Consider the following 9,739-nt stretch of genomic DNA (forward strand, 5'->3'; position numbering starts at 1 on the left):
TTATTATTAGATTTTACTAGAAACAAACATCAAAAATAAATACAACATTCTCAACAAAGAAGTATGCAATATAAAGCAGACCTCTAAGTACATCCATGAAAACCAGAATCAACTAGTTGAAGTGACACATGCACAACTGATGCTCAGGACGGCCAGCACATAAACAAGTATGCTGACAAAGTGACACTCTGGGTAAACTGTTAAGTGGCTAGTGGGCATTATTATCATAGGTGCTATGAAAAATAACCAACAAGGATAATTATTTAGTTTATTTTTAGATGATACCCTAAACTAAGCAACTACGGAATGAACACGTCAGTCATTCAATCTCAAATATGTAGACTTTACTGATTCTTATCTTTATCCCAATAGACAGTGTTTGAAAGAGAAGCACGTCTGGGATTTTAAGGGAGAGTTATTTTTCATTCCATAACTATCAAGACTCTTTAAGAAGCATAAAATTATTCGGTAAAGTTGAAAATTGCCATGGTTTGGATATGGTTTGAGTGTGTCCCTCAACAGTTCATCTATATATGGAGGTTTGGAAAAGTTCATATTCTTTTTTTTTTTTTTTGGTGGAACCGGGATTGAACTCAGGCCCTTGCCCTTGCCAGGGAAGCACTTATTCCACTGAGCCATCTCCCTGGCCCTTGCATATTCTTATATAACTAGAATAAAGGTAAAATGCTTCCCCTTTCCCTGATTCTATGTTATTTGGATTTTATCACTAAAAACTTGGGTATTCAAAGGGCTTATTTTATTTTCAACGTCTTTTTTGTTGTTGTTGTTGTTGTTTCTTGCAGTACCGGTGATTGAACTCAGGACCTTGCACATGCCAGGCAAGCACTTATTCTACTGAGCTATCTCTCTGGCCCTCTATTTTGAATGTTCTATGTGGGATAAACGCCTCACCACTTCCAGGCATCACTTAATTGGTAGCTACTCGAGACTTTGAGTTTTTGTGTGAGAAGGCTGAGTTTGTGATGCTAACTCCTTACCAGTCTTCTTCTAATCAACAGTTTTGCCTTTCCACTAAGGCTGAAAGTGAAAACCTTAAGACCTATGCACAAATATTTTACAAAGGAAGGCCCCAAAGTGCTCATGATCAGGTAGTACAGAGCTGGGGAGCACCAAGAGCTAAATTAAAATTGGTGTCAACATTCATGCTATTTCCGTTTCCCTGATCATGAGACCTTTTACCTTGACAGCCATGTGCTTGAGTGACAGAGGGACACCTGGGCTAATGGGCTGAAATGTTGCATTGTTGGTGGAGAAGAAATAAAGAATGACCAGGGTATTGCTGTGCATGAAAATGTACCACGTTCAAGTATCTCAAGATGCGGACTGCACATTCCATCCTCAAATATATTCTAACCATATTTTTGAAGTCATGTTGCAATCATGTTACTTTTTTTTTTGGTATTTTAGGAAAGTGTCTACAGGGTGTTCAGAGTCTCACTACTAGATCAGACTCGTAGTGATCCGTCTGTTTACAGCCTCCAAGAGCTGGGATTACAGGTGTATGCCATCACACCCAGTCTCAATTACAGTCTGTGTGCCCCAGAGGTGGGGCCTCTTTCATGCTTTCATTCTTTTTCTTTTTTTGCCATCTGGTTGATTTCTTTCTTTTTTTTTTTTTGGCGGAACCGGGGATTGAACTCAGATCCTGGCGTTTGCCCGTCAAGCGCTTATCCTACTGAGACATCTCCCCGGCCTCTATATCTGGTTGATTTCTGATGTAACTCAGGTATTTTATGTTGATAGTAAATACAGGTGTGACCTCTCTTCACTAAAGCTAGAGGAACTTATAGCAAACTGTCAGACTCCATAAATAAAGGCATCTAAGAGCTAGTAAGTTACAATTGCTATGCCTCAAAAAAGTTCATAATTTTACCTGTTAGCTCAAATATTCATGCTTTGGTTATACATGCTCTAACTTCTCAGAAAATTTGTTTTTTCTTAAAAGATACCAAAACCCAGGCAATCATACAGGTAAAACCTATAGCGAATATGCTTGCTTACTTTTAGATTCCTTTTACTGAAATTCACCATATTTTATCTATAGAAACATAGTAAGGCATTAACTGTCCACCTCCTACAGCTCAGGTGAGCTGAGTCTTCTCGGGGGTTTCCTGCCTCATTACGAGGGACTCTATCTTCGCATTCCTTGGGCAGAGCTGATTGCCCTCAAAGTTGCTGCCTCTATCAGTCTAATCCTAAGTCAGGAAATCCACTATGGGGGAAGTTGCCATCACTGTCCCTGGGCAGGGCTGCCTGCAGGAGCCTTAAAACCAAGAAGTTGTATCTTGCTCAGTGAGTCCCAGGTATCTGACACAAGCTGCAGAAGTTAGAAGGGTTTGCAGGAATGAACTGGTCTCAGTTGAGGTGTTTCATAGAAAGGATACAGAATGGAATTATAGGCAGAAAATGAGAATAGTGATACTAGCAGCCCATAGGAACGAAGGCCAGTTGGGAAGCAGGGAAAGAGTTGTGCTTCCCTGGATGCAGACAGAGAGAAGGGACACTTCAAGCAAAAATGTCCAAAGCTGCTACAGAGGGGGAAAAGAGTTCATGATGGAGTCAGAGGAAGTTTCAGATTGAGGTGATCACGGGTCTTCCCCTCTCTGCCTGAGGGAACTCATATTAACTGCCAGTATAAGGAGAAAGCCTGTTAAACTTTTAATAGATGCTCACGCACATGTCAGTAGTTACCCAGCCAGTGGCCCCACTTGCAAACTGGAGAGTACTCAGTGTTTTCCCTATTTCTGGCAATCCATGTGCCCCAAGTAATAGTAGAGTTGGTGAGACATAAAAGACCAGTTTGATTGCAGTGATGACCAACTGAGGACACCTTTGGATTAACCATGAAATAAACCATGTTCTGAGCAACCATGATGGTGGACAAAATAATTGGTCTTGTCTTGTGTGTTGATACAGAACAAGAAAAATGTCTATAATTGTTTCCCTTTATTTTCTTTCAGGCCAAACAGTGGGGCTGGACACAGGGTCAGTGGCCCAAAAAGAGTGCTGAATTTTTGCTGCACATGCTTAAAAACGCAAAGAGTAATGCTGAGCTTAAGGGTTTAGATGTAGATTCTCTGGTTATTGAACATATCCAGGTGAACAAAGCACCCAATATGCACTGCTGTACTTATAGAGCTCGTGGCCGGATTAACCCATCCATGAGCTCCCCCTGCCATATTGAGATGATCCTTACTGCAAAGGAACAAATTGTTCCTAAACCAGAGGAGGAAGTTGCATAGAAGAAAAAGATATCCCAGAAGAAACTGAAGAAACAAAAATTTATGGCACGGGAATAAATTAAGCATAAAATAAACACAAATAAAAATTTTTTAAAAGGCCAATTTGAGATAATACCCCATAGCCACAGAAAATAAAGGAATCAAACTTCACATCTAAGAGATCTCTGTTAGGGTTGGCCAAATAGCTCAGCGGATGAAAGCACCTGCTTAGGCAGATATAAGGGTCAGAGGTTAGATCCCTGGCCTGCTGTGCTGCCCCGCCCCTAGGTATGCTGAGCCAGCACTGAGACTGGGCGTGGTGGTGCAAGTTTGCCATCCCAGCACTTGGGAAGCTGAAAACAGGAGACTCACTACAAGTCAGATATATGTAGTGAGACTCTATAGACCCAGTAGACCCTGCACGAAATTAAAAAAAAAATTTAAAAAATTAAAAAGAGAGAGAGAGAGGAGAGAGAAGAGAAAGAGAGAGAGAGAGCGAGAGAGCGAGAGAGCGAGCGAGCGAGCGAGAGAGAGAGAGAGCAGATCTGCTAATGGACCTGCAAAAATTTCTGACTAGTCTTTTTATAATTACAAACTTTAAAAGGTTATTACATCCCAGATCCTTCTGCTAATGTCTCAATAGCTGTTCAAAATATAAGATATCAAATATTACCATTTACTTGGTGAAAATCATTTTGACTGCATTCCTAATTATCCTGCTGACGTTATTATTTGGCCCATGCATGTTTCACAGTTTCTTTGGTTTGTCCCCTTCAGATTTAAAGCTGTCCTGCCTACCCAAGATGAAAATGCCTGGTGCCTACTGAGGGCCTTTACATAGAACCTCTGGAGAGCATCTCTGACTGCTGGTTCACAACTACGACCCCTTTTAGCCTGAAGAAGCCAGAGCGGTCATCGTTCATGGTTCCCTCTAGGCAGTGTGGGTTACTTCTTCAGAGGGGGGAATGTTGTAGGCAGCTGAATTAAATAGCAATATTATAGGCAGTCAGACGGGGCCAGGCCTTCAAGGAGACAATATGGAAGGCAAGGTGACTCTGCCACTTGGAAGAGACAGACACTCTCCCCTATGGGCCAGACATCAAGACAAAGGAGGCAACATACAGCTACATAATTCCCTGGGGATGGGCATCAGAGATTAATATTTTAAATAGGTGTCAATTACCTTGAAAGAGCCCAAATGAGTCACTAACCCAACTCCCAACAAGAAAAGAGCCTTTTTTGTATTCATGCCTGCTTGTTATGTGACTGGCTTCCTCATTTGATACTAGATTTAATCAATTTACGTGAGCAATGGTGCTTATAACCTCACTGGTTGACCATAGTTTTGTCCCACCTCATGCCCACCTAAGTGAGTTTCCATATTCTCCAGCATAGGAAGACCCACCTCACTGCATGATTTTATTCTATAAAAGTCCCTGAAAGAGCAGATTCCTGGGGACTACCTGCTTAGGGCCACCCTCCTGACCTTCTCAGGGACAGGAGCTTTCTTCCCCCTCCAAAAAAAAAAAAAAAAAAAAAAAAATTAAAAAAAAAAAAAAAAAATATATATATATATATATATATATATATATATTCTGCTCATAACCTGTTTGTCTAAAATTCATTTTTTGTTTTAGAGGACACGAACTGGTCCCAGGTACTTTTCAGGTTGGGAGTTTCATTTCTCCCCTATATCATTTGGAGGTCATCCACAGAGATCATTTTCCCCCTCTATCATCATGACCAATTCTCTGCTCAGGACAGAAAGAACCTAGCAACTGCCATTAGAAGGAGATTCTAGCACCCCCAAACCTGGTATGAGGAGAAAGCTAAGCACTGGACAACCACAGCATGGGCAGAGCCCTCTTACCACTCACAGCTTGCCCCCTGCAGCACTCACCTTTTAACATAAGGATGGAGACGGGAGCTCAGCCAAGTGCGTGGGCCTCCAGAATTGTCAGTTCGTTAATGCCCAGGAGCATCCGGCTGTAGGGCTTGCTGGCACCTAGTATGGCAAGTCCAACCCCCCAGCTCAGAGGCAGGATGTCAGGGGACTGGGTCCTGGTGTCCCTACGTTCAAACATGATTCAGCCACTGGTGGCCGGGGGATCTTGGCGGCCTGCCCGTTCCTGGCTGTGGTTTGCTCTCTGGAGATCAGGGGTAACTAGGAGTGCTATTGGTTAGATTCACCGAGATGGCCATGCGCAGATTGCCTACGGTACCCACTACCTCCGTAGCCCTTGGCCTGGCTCCAACACCTGTGTCTGCAGCTACCTCTGTCCCTGCCGCTCAAGGCTAAGACCTCAAATGTCCCCCACTCTTGCCATTCTGTCCTCTCTGCCACAGAACGTTCTCTAGGTGGCATTTATCACATCACCTGGTAATTATCCCTGGTGTCTGAAAGCTCCAGGGAGTTGGGGAGAAAGGCTGAGTCCTGTCTGTAGCCCAGCCCCCATCCCATCCCATGGCCTGCTCTCTGGGAGAGACAACCCACTGTGTCTCCTGGCCTGACGCCACACCCCAAGCCCGCCTGTCCGACTACAACAACCTATGACTTCACTGATGCTGAGGCTGCCCAACACTTTCCATGCACACCCATGCTTGGCTCACCCAGGCTTCCAGAGCAGCAGAAAGCCGTCTGTCGCAGTGCCTCCTCTCCTTCCTGGCCCCTCTGATGCTGGGCTGTTACAACAGTGAGTCTGACTGAACCTCAGTCTGATCTGAGGTTTCAGATCCTCAGGGTCGACAAGTCCAAACCTGAGCTAAGTAACTGCCTTCCCCTGGCCTCCGTGGCCGCACAAGCCAGAGTCCAGCCCCACATAGCATTCCCAAGTCCTCACTCATCCTTTCCTGTTGTTTCAACCTGTATAGCCCCTCACAGTTGAATTTGCTCTCCCAGGCCCAACAACCACCCCTATCACCTGGTTGGCTCCTAGTCATACGTTGCAACCTTGCGTTTTCCTCATGCAGCCCGGGTGCTCAGCACGCAAATCTGAGCAAGTTCCTCCCCTGCTAAAAACCCCTCTAAAGACTCCCTTTCACCTGGAGATAAATTCTTGCCTTGGTGATGCCTGCCCATTCCTCCACACTCAGTACCCCAGCCAGGAATCTTTGTAGGCTACTCACATGGTGAGAAACACTCTCCCCTTGTTTCTTTTTTATCTGCCCCACTCTGTGAGCCAGCTTTACTGCCACCTCGGGTCTGCCTTGGTCTCCAGAGTGCTAGAGGTGCACACTGCTCATCACTGAGCAGACAGATGCTGGCTATGGGATAGGTGGGAAGATTTAGTATAAAACTGGAGAAGGGGGTAGAGGTGTAGCTCAGTGGCAGAGGGCTTGTGTAGCACGGAAAAGGCCCTGGGTTTAAACCCTAATACCATTGAAGAAAAGAAAAAGCCATAGAATATTTGTTAGTAAAATGTGCTGTGCTTCAGTGTGCTCTAGGACATCTATGCCAAAAGGATATTTTATTTTCCTCATATTACAGACAAGGAAATGGAGGTTGGCCAAAGCTATGGTGGTCATTGGTTGAACAGTATCTTCACCCAGCCCAAGTTCATGTGTGCCTAGAAGCTCAGAATCTGACCTTATGTAGAAAGAGTCTTTGGAAAGAAAGAAGAAAGAAAGAAAGAAAGAAAGAAAGAAAGAAAGAAAGAAAGAAAGAAAGAAAGAAAGAAAGAAAAAGAAAATCTTTGCAGAAGTAATTAAATAAGATGAGGTCATGCCAGATGAGGGTGGGCCCTAAATAGAGTGACCAGTGTCCTTAGAAGTGACAAGAAGAGAATCTCACAGGGAAATGAAGGACATGTGACAAAGGAGACAGAGGTTGGAGTGATGTGAGATAAGGAAGCTAAGGATTCCTGGAACCACCAGGAACTAAAGAGGTGAGAAGGGATTTTCCCCTGAGTCCCAGGCAGTATGAATCTGCCCCATTTCTTGACTTCAGGCTTCTTACCTCCGGAATGGTCATTTGAAGCACTGACTGGTAATTTATTAGAGCAGTCACAAAAAACTAAGACAGCTAGCTGCCTACCTGTCTGTGGTCACATACCCAACAATTGGCAGCTCAGGTGATTTTGTATCCATACCTGTGACACCCCCACCCCACACCTCCTTCAGCTCCACAAACATCCTTGGTCTTACAGAAGCTTGACAGTTAGCCCAAGTCTGTAGAGAGAGCTCAAGGATAAGCTTGTCTCCATAGAGTTCCTATCTGGCTCCTTCCTCCTAGTGAAGGTTCTAAAACTACTCTGCATCTTGTTGTCATGGCTAGTGAGAAGCTCTGTGTCACTTAGCTACTTCCAAATTGGATGAAAAAGGGGTCCAAAGGTGGGGCAAGTCCAATTTCAGTCCCAGCCATGGCTCTACCCAATCTACCCATTCACCCAGAACTTGGTTACCCTCCATCACTCCAAATGGGTCATCACATGGGTGACCCAGGGCTTAGGACACCCAAGGTGTGTGTGGCTGTCACCAATACCTCTCCTGGCAGGTCTTATACTCCCATCCAAGCCTAGGTTTAGCTGTATGCATCCCAGATGGCCCTCAGGTCCCCTCAAATTCTTACCTCATTAGTTCACTGGACTATCCTGAAGAATCCTGGTCACCCCCCACAAGTCCTACATCACCCCTAGGGGTGAGGACATTGAAGTGCACACCCTGATTCACAGGGACCCCACAAACTGCTGTCCAGGGCAAATCCAGGGGAGGACTAGCTGCCTTAAGTATACACAGAGGCTGGCGAGGTGGGAGGATGTGTCCGCCCCTGAGTGGACAGCTCTCTCTACTTCTCCAGGCTAAGCCAGAAACTCTCCTCATGAGCCAGTTCACCCAAGGCACCCCTAGCAGCAGTTAAGGAAAACCCATCCAGGAATCTATGCCCAGACACCAGCCTTCCCTCCTTTCCTGGAAAAATGTCCTCTAGGAATCTCTCAGCCAGGTCCACAGTAGGAGGGGCCAGGGCAGTTCTTTGTGTTCCACAGGACTCTTTAAGTTCTGGGCATCCTCTGTGTCACTGCCTGCGCTGCCCCCTTCCTGACACTTATGCTCAGCTCTCCTCCCCTTGTTTTTCCCTCCCCCCTCAGTCTTTCACACTACAGGGGACAACGGGCCTGGCTCAGCCTCTGGAACGACAAGATCAGGATCTGGGAACCATCCAGGTCCGACTCTGGCCCTTGGATGCCGGGGAGGAAGAGGGCTTACCTGGCAGCCAGCTCTGGACAGGTCCGAAAGATCCCTGGGGTGCTAGGGCTGCTGCTTAAAGCTCTTAGCCCGTCACAGTGTCAACTCAGCAACAGTGCCTTGGCCCTGGGGAAGGGCTGACTGGGCAGTCATGCAGGTTTGCCAGGAAGGAAACCTGCCGTGCCAAGGTGGCCCCAGGACAATATTGGCTGCACACAGGGGAGGGAAGGCAGCTTGGGAGAAGAAGGCACAGGAATTGGTCCAACAGGATTTGAGGGATCAGAGGATGGTACAGAGACTATTGCATTTTGTTGTCCACTGCCTAAGAGATTAACCCTGAGGGAATCACAAAGCCTGGCACCCTGTTTTCCACTTCTAATCCCTCCCAGGCAGTTTGACCCAAAGGAAGGATCCTGGCAGCTGTCAGTCACTATATGCCCCCAGGCAGATTTCTGTCCTGCACACTTGCATAGGGAGGCACCCAGCCTTGAAGGTAGGCCAAGGACAAACTCTTTGCCTGCGAGAAGAAGGGGTGGGGGGTGCAGTGTCACAAATGTCCCCCATGCAGGTGAAATGAGGGGCCCAGAGCCAAAGTGAGGCTGCAGGGAGCAGCAGCAGGCTTCCACTGCTGAGGCCCCATCTAGCTGGGTGGGCCCTTTGGAGGAGCAAATGCCCCCTCCTTACAGTGATGGCTGTCCCTGCCCTTACCAGGCGGGAAACCTGGAGCCTGGGGCAGACGCAGCCAGCCCACTGCCAGCCTGCCCAGAACCGGCTTCACCGTTAACTGTGGGCCTCAGCAGGCCTGCTCATCTCCCCGGGAAGGGGGTCGGAGCGGATGGGCCCCACCCATTCTGCACAGACCTGCCTGGGGGCAGCAGGGAGGGACATTAAATATGAGACAGTGCCCTCCTACAGATGCAGGGTGGACAGATCAGATACAAATGCCCACTTCGGGGGGAGGGTGTTCCTGAAAGTAGGTGCTGGCAAAAGGCACCCACCCTGCCTGCAACGAGGTCAAAGCGACTATTATCCCACTCAGCACTGGAGCCAGAGGGTAGAGGTGCCAAAGGCCACCTCGTCCTGGCAGGACTAGGCGTGTCCCCTGGCGGCTCTGGAGAAGAGCTCCTGTGCCAGGTCTGACGTAGGCGGGCCCTCCCCAGCGACACCCCTGCTAAACCGAGGAACTTCCCCCTAGCCGCCGCCGCCCCTCGCCCCCCGCCGGCCGCTCGCGCGCGCTTTCTCCCGGTGCCTGCCCGCAGAGCCCAGGCGCTCCGCGCCGCTCGCATCCCGCCAGCCGTGGAGGGGCGGGGCCGGGG

General features: G+C 47.4%; 1 protein-coding gene and 1 non-coding gene across 2 annotated transcripts in view; one reads left to right on the forward strand and one right to left on the reverse strand.

Annotated features, from left to right (window-relative positions):
- The window catches only part of Ggt1 (gamma-glutamyltransferase 1), a 41,132-nt gene that overhangs the window by 23,837 nt on the left and 7,556 nt on the right, over positions 1 to 9,739 (reverse strand). The window lies entirely within an intron of this gene.
- Positions 2,826 to 2,890, forward strand: LOC111818116. The gene has a single exon (XR_002822182.1). It is a non-coding gene; the product is annotated as a small nucleolar RNA SNORD58 (small nucleolar RNA).

This window comes from Octodon degus, unplaced genomic scaffold (assembly GCF_000260255.1).
Source record: "Octodon degus isolate 3935 unplaced genomic scaffold, OctDeg1.0 scaffold00079, whole genome shotgun sequence".
NCBI classification, from domain to species: domain Eukaryota; kingdom Metazoa; phylum Chordata; class Mammalia; order Rodentia; family Octodontidae; genus Octodon; species Octodon degus.